Source organism: Ctenopharyngodon idella, chromosome 13 (genome assembly GCF_019924925.1).
Source record: "Ctenopharyngodon idella isolate HZGC_01 chromosome 13, HZGC01, whole genome shotgun sequence".
Classification (NCBI taxonomy): domain Eukaryota; kingdom Metazoa; phylum Chordata; class Actinopteri; order Cypriniformes; family Xenocyprididae; genus Ctenopharyngodon; species Ctenopharyngodon idella.
In genome coordinates this window covers 34487182-34500063 of record NC_067232.1, presented here as the reverse complement: position 1 = coordinate 34500063, position 12882 = coordinate 34487182, and the positions used below count along the sequence as shown (strand labels likewise).

At 37.5% G+C, this 12882-nt stretch overlaps 1 protein-coding gene across 1 annotated transcript in view; it reads right to left on the bottom strand.

Annotated features, from left to right (window-relative positions):
- Positions 1–12882, bottom strand: part of LOC127524483 (synapse differentiation-inducing gene protein 1) — a 43423-nt gene that overhangs the window by 11457 nt on the left and 19084 nt on the right. The window lies entirely within an intron of this gene.

The following is a 12882-nucleotide window of genomic DNA, read 5'->3' as shown; positions in this document are numbered from 1 at the left end:
CTTCCGTTTGAGGATGCCCCATAGAGGCTCAACAGGGTGTAGGTCTGGAGACATGCTTGGCCAGTCCATCACCTTTACCCTCAGCTTCTTTAGCAAGGCAGTGGTCGTCTTGGAGGTGTGTTTGGGGTCGTTATCATGTTGGAATACTGCACTGCGGCCCAGTCTCCGAAGGGAGGGGATCATGCTATGTTGGCATTCATGGTTCCCTCAATGAACTGTAGCTCCCCAGTGCCGGCAGCACTCATGCAGCCCCAGACCATGACACTCCCACCACCATGCTTGACTGTAGGCAAGACACACTTGTCTTTGTACTCCTCACCTGGTTGCCGCCACACATGCTTGACACCATCTGAACCAAACAAGTTTATCTTGGTCTCATCAGACCACAGGACATGGTTCCAGTAATCCATGTCCTTAGTCTGCTTGTCTTCAGCAAACTGTTTGCGGGCTTTCTTGAATCATCTTTAGAAGAGGCTTCCTTCTGGCAAGACAACCATGCAGACCAATTTGATGCAGTGTGCGGCGTATGGTCTGAGCACTGACAGGCTGACCCCCCACCCCTTCAACCTCTGCAGCAATGCTGGCAGCACTCATACGTCTATTTCCCAAACACAACCTCTGGATATGACGCTGAGCACATGCACTCAACTTCTTTGGTCGACCATGGCGAGGCCTGTTCTGAGTGGAACCTGTCCTGTTAAACCGCTGTATGGTCTCAGCCACCGTGCTGCAGCTCAGTGTCAGGGTCTTAGCAATCTTCTTATAGCCTACGCCAACTTTATGTAGAGCAACAATTCTTTTTTTCAGATCCTCAGAGAGTTCTTTGCCATGAGGTGCCATGTTGAACTTCCAGTGACCAGTATGAGAGAGTGAGAGCGATAACACCAAATTTAACACACCTGCTCCCCATTCACACCTGAGACCTTGTAACACTAACGAGTCACATGACACTGGGGAGAGAAAATGGCTAATTGGGCCCAATTTTGACATTCTCACTTAGTGGTGTACTCACTTTTGTGGCCAGCGGTTTAGACATTAATGGCTGTGTGTTGAGTTATTTTGAGGGGACAGCAAATTTACACTGTTATAAAAGCTGTACATTCACTACTTTACATTGTAGCAAAGTGACAATTCTTCAGTTTTGTCACATTAAAAGATATAATAAAATATTTACAAAAATGTGAGGGGTGTACTCACTTCTTTGGGATACTGTATAAAGCGGTGATATCTAAGTGGCTGAGTTGTTTACTTACTTTTTAATTAGTCTTCCCATTAACCCCATAATTAAACAAGGCAGGACTTTTTTTCACACAAACCAATTATATCCAATCATAGCGTGATGTAGGCATTGCCTCCTCTCACGTGGCTTTACACTATTCATTCTCAATTAACCTACCAAAAACCCACCGCATGCTTTAGGGGGTCTGTTAAAACTCAATGGGTTCAGGGGAGGCAAGAGAGATACAGCCTCCCACTGTAACTTTACCTGCTGGTGTCACTGTTGGACAGTGTTACTTTAGAGAAACGAGTGATTTATACACTTTTTATTCTCACATTTTGTAATATTTGCGTTGTTTTATTTTCGTAAAATGGATTTTCTCATCCATTTTTTTGGAGGAGGCACCGCGTCCCTTGCCTCTTCCCTTGCCTGCTGCGCAGAATATATTTCCTGCAATATTAATATGTGAAATTCCTGCAAAAGCATCAACTACAGCACAAATGCATATTGACTTGTGGAAGTGGGCTTATGTGAATCTCTGCGGTGATCCGAGCACAGAGCACCCACGGTGTTGCTGAAGAAATGAGAACCATTTTGTTGAAGGCATCCACCCATTGTTAAAAAAAAAGGTATTTTATTCAGAGCTTATGTTCTACAAGGCCCACACTTGCGCTCTCTCTCGCCAAACCATTACATAAGGAGCTTATTGTGTTTGTGTTAGAACACGCTCTAAAAGCAATGAATCAGATTATGCACACAAGCTTAGCAAAAACAGATTGTTACATAGTTTAGTTTCAGGACAGAATAGAAACAGCATACACTGGCCTGCCCAGATTTAGTAATTGCTCATAGTTTAAGGTCTAATAAGGACAATTCATCTGAAATTATAATTTGACCGTAATATATCTGATGAGACAGTGTTTTCACGCGATGCATGAGCGGCGCTGGTAAATATGGAAATCTGTCAGGATTATGATGCAGTCTAATGGCTACTACATATTCACAACCATAACAATTTAATTTATTTTTTATTTATTAAATAGTGAAATTTAATAATATTCTTTCTCTTTTTAAATCACAATCTGCTGGACATCATACTACTTGTTACTGTTTAGCATGTCGTAAGGCCCAAACAAATTAGGAGATGTGTAATTTAATTTGATCAATTTTATCCCAATTTTAAAATTCAGAATTGATTACTTGCTTTAGTGAAAAACATGTAAATTTACATGAAGGCAACCACTGGATAACTGAAATAGAAAACATAAAAATGCATCCCCCAATACACAATGCAATTAGTAACCAGTGAAATAAAACTACAAACCCACACAAAACAATTATAATTTGTGGATTGTTTGAAAAGCATGATCACTGAGGAAAAATGAATAGTAAATGACAAAAAAAAAAAAAAAAAAAAAAAAAAAAAATCTCTGAGCAGAATAGGAACAGTCTCCCCAACTGAAAAAAAAAAAAAAAAAAAAATCAATTAGATTGCATTAACTCGAAAAATATTTGGAGAATTATCAATGAAAAAGCCTAGACATGGTTCTAAGAAAGCTGCAACTTAGTCCAACAGTACTGTGACTTAAAACCTTTAAAGGTGCAGTATGTAATTTTTGTTGACTGTACTAAAGCATAAAAATACCATATGTTTGCAGAGATTTAGAAAACATTCCAAGTTCAAATAATTGTTTCTCAGAAAAACAATGCAACAACCATTTGATTGATGATTGCATAGAGTTTGTATTGGCGGTATGGTTCTGTTCTGGGCAAGAGCTCCCTGCGCATCCATGCAGCCTAGCATGGATAAGAGCAGGGAGAGCAACAATAACCCCCCTAGGGTAAACAGAACAGAACCAACATATGTGCAGATATCATTAATGTCAAAAATTTAACATGTACACATATTTCAAGAATTAATCTGATTCAAAAGAAGCAGAAGGCCAAATCCTGACTGAAGAGAGGAGGAGCTGGGGATGGAGGAGGGTAATTAGCTCCTGAGAAATGCGATAGCTGCTGATAATACTGAGGAGCTTATATATGGATCCTGTGATAAGCGTCATATATCTATAGGTAGACGCGAGTCACCTGGGAATCAGCTGATGCGAGCTTGACTGACGTGACCTGCCAGAACTGACACTACGCTTGATTTATTCTACTTTGAAATGTTCATTCCATATGTGGGAATATCTGTTTTTGTTTTGGTCTGTGTGATCCTGCCCACTGCCAGACGATTTACCCAATAGTATTTTGACAGCCCAGGTTGCCATTTGGTGGAAAACACAGCGTACTGCAGCCATGGAAGCCAGAAAACGAACTGGGTCAGAGATCGCCGATTCTACTCAGCCTAAAAAGCATCATCAATAAAACATTGCAAACGTATACATTATTAGATGATCAACTTTCAGTGAAAGTCTTGTCGCTTTCCATTGTCAACTGCACTCGTTTCTGTTGATTGTCTTCAATCTGGCAACCCGTGTGAGTGTCGAGTCTGAGGAAGAGGGGACGAAACTCCAATATTTTGAATTTGGACTGCAGTACCCATTTCAACCACTAGCTGTCAATATTACATACTGCACCTTTAAGATTTATGTTTTCAGCCGGACATGTAAAACCTTTCATTTGAAAGAAATGAACTACATAACATATTTAAGAACTATGAATTCATTAAACTTTTCAGTACATGCCTCCTTTCCATCTAAAAAAAAGGTTTATATATATATAGTGTCTTATTTACAAAACTATTTACATCAGTCGCTATTAACGTTGTGTGCTATGCTCTGTGAATGTGCGAGATTCATAAACAAAAATCAGATTCAGATTAAATCATAGACTAAGTAGATCAAATCCATCAACACCCCCAAAGCTTTACAGTCCTTTACCTCTTAGTGAGTTCGACATTTCATTCAGTAACGTTAGGCAGTTTTGATTTATATGCTGTTGAATGTTTGAAGATCACGTTAGCTTACATGTGCACAAGCAATGCTTCTATCACTTGTTTCTGCTTCTTCTTCACCTGTGTTTTAATCCAGAGATTCTGTACACTTTAGAATGCAACAGTCAGCTTCAGGAAGTAAAAATGCCATACATTTTCTCTACAACGAAGTTGATTCTTAATAATTCTGTATAAACTTTTTAGACAGACCTACCCGAAGCCAGTGGAATTTTAGCTGAATCAAAAAAATAAAAAATTATAGCCAAATTCCAGGCAAACAACTACACTACCCATAATACTGAAGAAAGTCCAATAATAAAACACCTGGTTGGTTTGGTTCATGGTTTAGAAATAATGGCTGAAAAAAGTGCACTCTGTCACTTATGGAAAGCAGATGGTAAACAATGTTTTTTTTTAAAAGTGCTGTTTGTGTACATTTTCTACTGATCATGGTAATTTTATAACCAAGAATATATCCAGACGTGTGGTGAAGACAAGTGTACTTTCAGATTTAGGATCTTGGATTACAGAGCTGGAGTTGTAAAGCCTCAGTAAAGTATGGTATTCTCCACAATCTTGCACTCAGAACAACATGCAACATGGGACATTGTGCCATGAAAAACTGTATTAAGCACTACATTTTGGGAGTGTTTGCACAGCTACCTGATTTTCATAATTCCTTAAGTGAATTGAGAGCTAAAACATTGCACATGAAAATAAAAGGACGCTATAAGTGATCAAAATTCATTCTTATTTAATAAGACTTGAAGTTATGTCAAATGCTTTAGATGTCTGATTAAATCTCTATGCAATTATATCAGCAGACAGCAATAACCTTTTAAAAATGATGCCACTGAAAGAGAATAGAAAAAAGAGCTGTTCAAAGAGGCTGCTTTGGCCTCCCTCTAGGCACATCACGCCTGGTTCATTCACACAGAATGTCCCACTGGAGGATGACTTTCACATCGCCCATCCATTAGCTTCTCGCCAAACCCAGTGAGAAGATGAAAGGTCCTGGAGCAACACTAGATGTATAATACATGACCATTCAAACTGACCATATTACACTGAGCCTTCAACACACACACAATTCTGAATTCAAAACAATGGTGTTACATTTTAATTGCTGTAAAACGTGCAATTTAAACATTTTCTTTAAGCACACCTGTAGTCTACAGCAGAAAGAGAGAATAAACCATAAAGGCGAGGCCAGGGCTAGTTGCCACACAAGATCTACATCTAATAAGGTTGATTCAAAACTTACTCAAACCATTATTAAGAATGGTATACATTTTTTGTCTGTTGAACTTTTTTTGTTTTAAATGATTCTTTTTGGGGGGAATAACAATTTTTTTTGAATAACAAAGTTTTGCCTCTTTGTCGCCATCTCTGTTTGAAACCTGCAATTGCAGTTACTTTCAGAATTATCATCTTTACATGTGTTGTGCATCGGCACGGCTCCTCAGCGCGGATGAATCTAACGTTTGCTGTCAGTCACCACATCGGTGCGGATACTGTACTACAGAATCACAGATTGTAGTCTTGGAAGTATGACCAAAATAAGAATTTTCACTGGAAAATGTCATCTGAACAAGTAACAAATCTGCCACTTTTGTTCTGACCAACTGAGAAAAAAGCATTACAATAAATCACACTGCCAATGGTGATTAAATCTAACGAACACTTAGCTCAGATCACGTCAAACCGTGCAAATTATTATTATTGTTATACTCTGTTCTTAAATTGTTAATGTTAACAATTGTGTGACTACGTGTATTTAGTGTGTATTAGTGTTACCTGTAGATTTCAATTTCTGTAGCCACTCCACAGTCCGCAGTCTTTTGCTTTTGACTATGGGTGAATCTCCAGTTGTCACTGATGATTGTCATTTGGACCTTTCTGGATTACAATCCGCCATCAAAATGATAAATTTAATTATTCCAGCTGCTGTGAGAACAGGCTATCTGCTAGCAGCAGCATCCTCACATGCCATATAGCCTACTAGCTACTATGTAAAACATTATATTATAAACATTATTACAAGCTTACCGTTGTGAATCGGGCTAAGGTAAGGAGATAGTTTTGAACACTGGCTGGTTATGTATTTACTCAAAAATTGATTTTGGATCATTTTTAACCAAAAAAGTTACGGACTGCAGCTTTAATATCTTTTGTAGCTAAGAGTTTGTCTCTATACAGATCAGAGCTGCACAATTCTGGACGCAGTAAATTGAGAATCATGATTCTCTCACGATTCTAAATATAGACAACTAAACAAAATAACATCTAATTTAATAGAGGTTATAACAAAATGTTAATTGCTACAGTCTATTTAAAAACTTAATTGAAATAGATCGCTCTAAAAAAAAAGTGCTATATAGCACTAAAAGTGGTTCTTGGCTTGGAACCTCTTTTGGTGCTATGTAGCACCATATCTTTAAATGTGCTCTACAGCACCTTTGTCAAATGGTGCTATGTAGAACCCAGAAGAGGTGCCATATCGCATTTTATTTAACAAAACTGGTGCTAAACAGCACCAACAGTGGTTCTTTGGCTCGTGAAGAACCTTTAAAGGGGCTTAACAGGTTCTTTGTATGGCAGTGGTGCTATATAGCACCTTAACCACCCCAAAGAACCGCTAAAGAACCATACAGGAGCTTAATAGGTTCTGTATATGTTAGCGGTGCTATATAGCACCTCAGTCATCCCACAGAACCAGTGAAGAACTGCTGAAGAACCACTGAAGGACCAAGATTTGGTGCTATACAGCACTTAAAGTGGTTCCCCTGAATACGAGCCAAAGAACAACTTTTAGTGCTATATAGAACAATTTTTTTTTGAGTGCATAATAGATACTCATAAATGGTCATAAATACTTGTTTCATTACAGGATGAATCAGCGTTTTTTGAACAAATCTCTTGAATATATGATTTAATGACAAATATTTTTTAACATTCACTTGTCACCACCTACTGGTGTAACGATGTAACTGATACAATCTTTAATTGAAGCGTCAAGTTACTTTCGAAAAATGATGCAAGTATAAAGGTTGCTCCAAAAATATTTACTTTATAGACATCTGTAGACATCAGTGTTTATATCCAAACTATATACTTTTATCCCAGTACTTCTGTGATAATTTGAATTATTGTAAGACAGAAATAATGATTCTGTGTAGTTGAAAAGACTGTTTATGAAGCTGTTTCATACCTATACATGAATATATTTTATAAATTATTAATGAACTGCTTTTATAACATGGAAATTTCATTGTATCCTTGATTTGTGAGGTTGTTTTCCCACATTAAAGTTTTATCTAAGGATTTTAGTCAGGAAGTGTTGATTTGATGCATCAGACTTACAGTGTGTAACTGGAGTTTGTGTTCTATCGATTGCTGAGTAATTGCTCAAAAGGACATCACTATTGAAGGAAAAGTCTAAAATACACCAATTAAAAGCTCTGCAGCTGAAATCAAGTGCAAAACTGTGATTCGTTTTGAAAACTGTGCGCCAACTTTGTCTGAGAAGTTTCACAACTCACAGGAAATTGCTCTTTCCATGACACACTCTTACACAAAACCCCCAAGTAAATTCATTTATTTTAACCACCTGGATTAATGTGTAGCTTTGCTATTCAACCATTCATATTATTTTAATGCATTTACAAAATTGAAGCATAATTTAATGTCTAAAATGTACTCACTACTAACAACCTACTCTGTATAGCATCTTTTACCACACATATTTATTCAGATATTTCTACTTACATAGTGCACAATCACATTTTGACAACAATTTGTTGTGACATTTTTACATGATAAAACATTCCAAAATAATGTGAATCTGTTGATAGGGATTGTAGAAGGATTGCAGTGAAATGATTTTGGTGTAGGCTTAGATTTTAAGAACCAGGCTGAGAAAGGATTTCTATTTTTCAGGCAAAGAATTAGAGAGCTGTGGGTGTTGAGTCGTGATGTATTGCATGAAAGAAACAGAGCAAAAGACAGAGAGAGATGGGGCCATAAACTGCTTTTAAAGTCAGCGTCAGATATGAACACTGAAAGTTTAAACCCATAATGACTCTCACAAAACCCATGTCCAGGACATATTTCAGTCCAAAATCAAAAGAAATTATGTTTTTCTTTAAGAAAATGATGGCTGTTTGAGGACCATAAAAGTGCCTCTATTATACTTTTCAGATATTACCTTTCATGTAGTGTATAATATACATGTTTGTGAATGTAAAAGGTCTGCAAAGTTTCAAAGATCAAAGTGCAGATAAATAGAGTTTTTGTCTCCCAAAAGGAAGAAGCGATTCTGAACTGCCTGAAACGAGTAATTCCAGTCTTACTTCCTATACAAACCATGATTCCAGTCTTGATGTCCCCTGGCTGCATCCGAAATCACATACTCTCTTGAGTAAGTACTTATAAAAGGTACGTTCTATATAGTTTGAATGTAATCTGGACGTACTACATTCTCCATGTTGCCCTTATCATGTGACCTACCAGCGTCAGTTACGCCTCTTCACTGCCATTCACAAATCCTCTCCTGTGGCCTCATGGGATAAGTGTCTATTGTATGTACACTTCTAAATCTTGCTGGAAGTAGTAGGTCATCCGGGTACTTTTTGCCTACTCTTTTATGAGTACTATGAATACAGACATACTACTGTTTTTCGCCTACTATATAGAAGTATGCGATTTCGGATGCAGCCCCTGCCCTGTGTTTAAGGACTTTAAATTTGAAGAGTTTACTGTTCCTATTGATTCTGTGTTCATTTCCTGTGTGCTTTGTACCTTGTTTGTTTCTTTAGTTACCCTTGTTTGTCACCATAGCAACCCTAGTTAGTTTCCATGACAATTAATCAACTTCACCTGTCCTGTGTTAGACCCTTGTTATCTTGTGTATTTAAACCCCAGTGTTTTCCCATTGTTCTTGGTCTAGTGTTGTCTTTTGTGGATGTATCGCATGTGGGTTTCTGTTCTGTTTTTGCCTGCTTTTCCCTGTGTCTTGATTTACTCAGTTCGGCCTTTGTTTGCATTATTTTTTATTTTAATAATAAGCCACCAATACTGCACTTGGATCCTACTCTTTATTATCTCTGGAGCACCCAGCGTTACACCTACGTATGTTTTTTAACACATTAGCATTATGTCAGCCTATGGTCTTCATTGGCTGCCTGTGAACAATGTCTACTTTGACCCACAAACACTGCAGTTGTAACTGAGGCCTGGAAGAGTTTGGTTCATGTTGTCAACATTTCGAGAAGATGCTGTTTTCCTCTGCGAAAGCAAATCCACTTTGCCTGCATTTCAAAAGGATGTGGCTGAAATTGATACGGTAAAACGAATGCCATTTGTTACTGTATCAAGTGCTGAGGAAGATCAAGAGCTGAAATTCACATATGGTAATGGGAGTTTCATTTCCGACATGCACTGGAAGCGGTAGACCAAACACAATAGACTGGGCCATCTGACCAATCAGAGCAGAGACCGAATACTTGATCAAACTGTTTCAGGCAGTTAGGGTTGTGACTTTAATGAAGAAAATTAAAGTGTTTTCTGTCCTTGGGTGCATGTAAACCTATTGTAGGAGAAACCAAATCAAAATTAGGAACCTTTTAAATAGGGCACTTTAAGATTATATATATATATAATATATATATAAAAAATTTTTTTAGATTTATTTTTGGCGTTTTTGCCTTTTATTATGATAGGGCAGTATGTAGATGAGAAGCGAAGTGGGAGAGAGAGGGGGACGGGATCGCGAAAGGTCCACGAGCCAGGACTTGAACTCGGGTTGCCCAAAGCGCAATAGCGCTATATGTTGGCGGGCTGCCCACCAGGCTATCACCGGCGACCACTTTAATATATTTTAACATTGTGACATTATTGTCTTGGGGGAAAAACTGCAAAAACATAATGATTGTAATTGTAAATTATATTTAACACTCTGGAGTCGGGAAACGCACCGGCGCGTTTTTCAGGATTTTTTTCACATTGCAGCAAAACAGACTTAAAATACTCCATCATTTTTTGTCATAGAGACATAAGTAATATCAATTGAAACTATATAATATCTTCTTTTATTTGTGTACACTCAGAGTAAAAACAAAATGTTGTGCTTTTTGCAAAATAAAGAAAACTAACATGATGCGTGATCTCTCGTCTCCCTCTGAACGAAGTCCAATCTGATAGTTCTCAGAAAATGAACTGTAACTTAGTGAATACTAATCACAAAAAAATTAGAGTTATGTCTAAAGAAACGTTGAAATGTCAGGTTTTAAATCGTGTAAGTCAAATCGAAAATAAATATTCTCTGTTTATGTAATATGTATGAAAACAGAGCCATGTCAGACGCCCGTGATTCAGCTCATTATCCACTAATGCGGCCACGCCCACGGAGCGAGCGCTATTCAGACGCAAATTCTGAGGCAATACATGTATACATCGTCGCAATCGTGTATTTTTTGTCTTCAAAAGTGTTTATCTGCATGTTATAGCCATGGTTAGCAATCTCTGGCAGCCTCTGTTAATTCCTGGAATGTCACATGGCCTGTTCTTCTTTAGAGTAATTTGTGGACTAAAGGTGTACAGAGCGCCCTCTGGCTGCAAGTATGAATTGAAAACACAGTATCCAGCGCTCACAGTGATGACAATAAATATTGAATAAATATTACTCCTCTGTATAGAAAATTGACAAAAACATATGAGAATCCATCAATATTTCTCCAAATGTGCATGCTTTTAAGCTAAAAGCCTATATGAAATGCCATAGAGGTAACATGACTGTTCAGACGCTTTGCATCACAGAAATACATTATATTTTAAAGTATATAATAGGATACCATTATTTTAAATTGTAATAATATTTCAAAGGATTGGTGTTTTTTCTTTATGTTTGATATACAGCATGATGAGCTTGAGACATGATCACAGAGGGTTTTTTCCACATAGCCTACCTGACTGAAAGAGCTCATTATTATGCAGGTCATTAGCTCATTATGTGGATCTTTTGTCTTCTCAGGTGTGAATCACAGCATTATTCATGAAGATTCACGCCTCCACGCATACTGTGTTTCTTGACAAAAAGTCTATATATCTATATTTTTTTTTTAGATTTATTTTTGGCGTTTTTGCCTTTTATTATGACAGGGCAGTATGTAGATGAGAAGCGAAGTGGGAGAGAGAGGGGGACGGGATCGCGAAAGGTCCACGAGCCGGGACTTGAACTCGGGTTGCCCGAAGCGCAATAGCGCTATATGTTGGCGGGCTGCCCACGAGGCTATCACCGGAGACCACTTTAATATATTTTAACAATGTGACATTATTGTCTTGGGGGAAAAACTGCAAAAACATAATGATTATAATTGTAAATTATATTTAAGCATCATTTACAGTATTAGGTGTACTGCTTTTTAATAGTGTCATGTTTAATAGTCATAAAAAATAATATCAAAAATGCAGAAAAAAAGGCTTAATTTTCTTTAAGCAAATATCTTTTTTTTTTTTTTTTTTCCTTTTCATTTTGGGGTGAAATGTACGGAGCCCCGGACATGACATGCAGGAAAAAAAATAGTAGGCTAAATCGTGCGTATGATTTATTAATTCGTTTCCTCGATTTACTAAAACGTGCGCACGATTTACTATTTCGTACCCTCGATTTATAAATCATAAATCATGCGCATTTAGTAAATCGAGGGAACGAATTACTAAGTCGTGCGCACGATTTAGTAAATCGAGGGAACGAATTAGTAACTCGTGCACACAATTTAATTTTTTTTCTTGCACGTCATGTGTGGGGCTCCGTAGAAATGTTTTTCACCCACAAACAATGGGAGATAAACACTACCATATCCATAGTTTTCCTGTTTTGAATTAATGCTTTAAATAAGTGTTTAATAAGAAGGGGGAATGCGTGAAAATACTGCAATTACCACTTCTCTGTACTTTCCCTTCAGAGGCAAATGACCTCTCCCTCTCTCAGCACACTTTCTGTAAGCAATCTCTCTTCTCAAGAGCATTGCAGTAAGCTATAAATACATTTGACACTGCAGCATACTATAGTCACCTTTATGAAACAATGTGGCAAACCCGGGGAATTCTCCATCTTCTGTCCTGCAGCATACATCAGATTACATAAACGGATATTTGTTTCCAAATGTTCAAAGCATAACATGTAATGCCTGGCTTTACCCTGCAGTGTGCGCCGTGAGTTTTGGAAATACAATACAAATATGAAGTACAATGGATGCAACTCTGTTTTGAGTGTGAACTGCATTCTCACAGGAAAAAAGTGCACAAAAAGCAATCTTACTGGGCTAACTTCTCCAAAAAGGTTGCACCATAAAATCATTTAATACCCATTGTAAAACACTAAGAAGGATAACTATAAAGATAACTATAACAAAATGACTATATTAGTGTTCATACCAGTTTATTCTAATCATGCACTGCAGTTTTGTAATCTGTCTCTTTAAATGCTCAAGCTCTTTAAGGTCAGGTGGATTCTGATTGGCTGTCAATGTTTTTATCATTCATCAGCCGCGAAAAAAAAAAATTCTGAAAGTGCTTCCAACGATATTGTTTTTCTGCCATTATCGTTATGGTTGTGGTGTGGACTCTGCTATTCTTTTATATCTAGAATGATTTTTAGATCCATGTCTTTATCGTTATCATTATAGTTATCATCTTTGGTGTGAACGGGCCATAACTCATGGCCTCT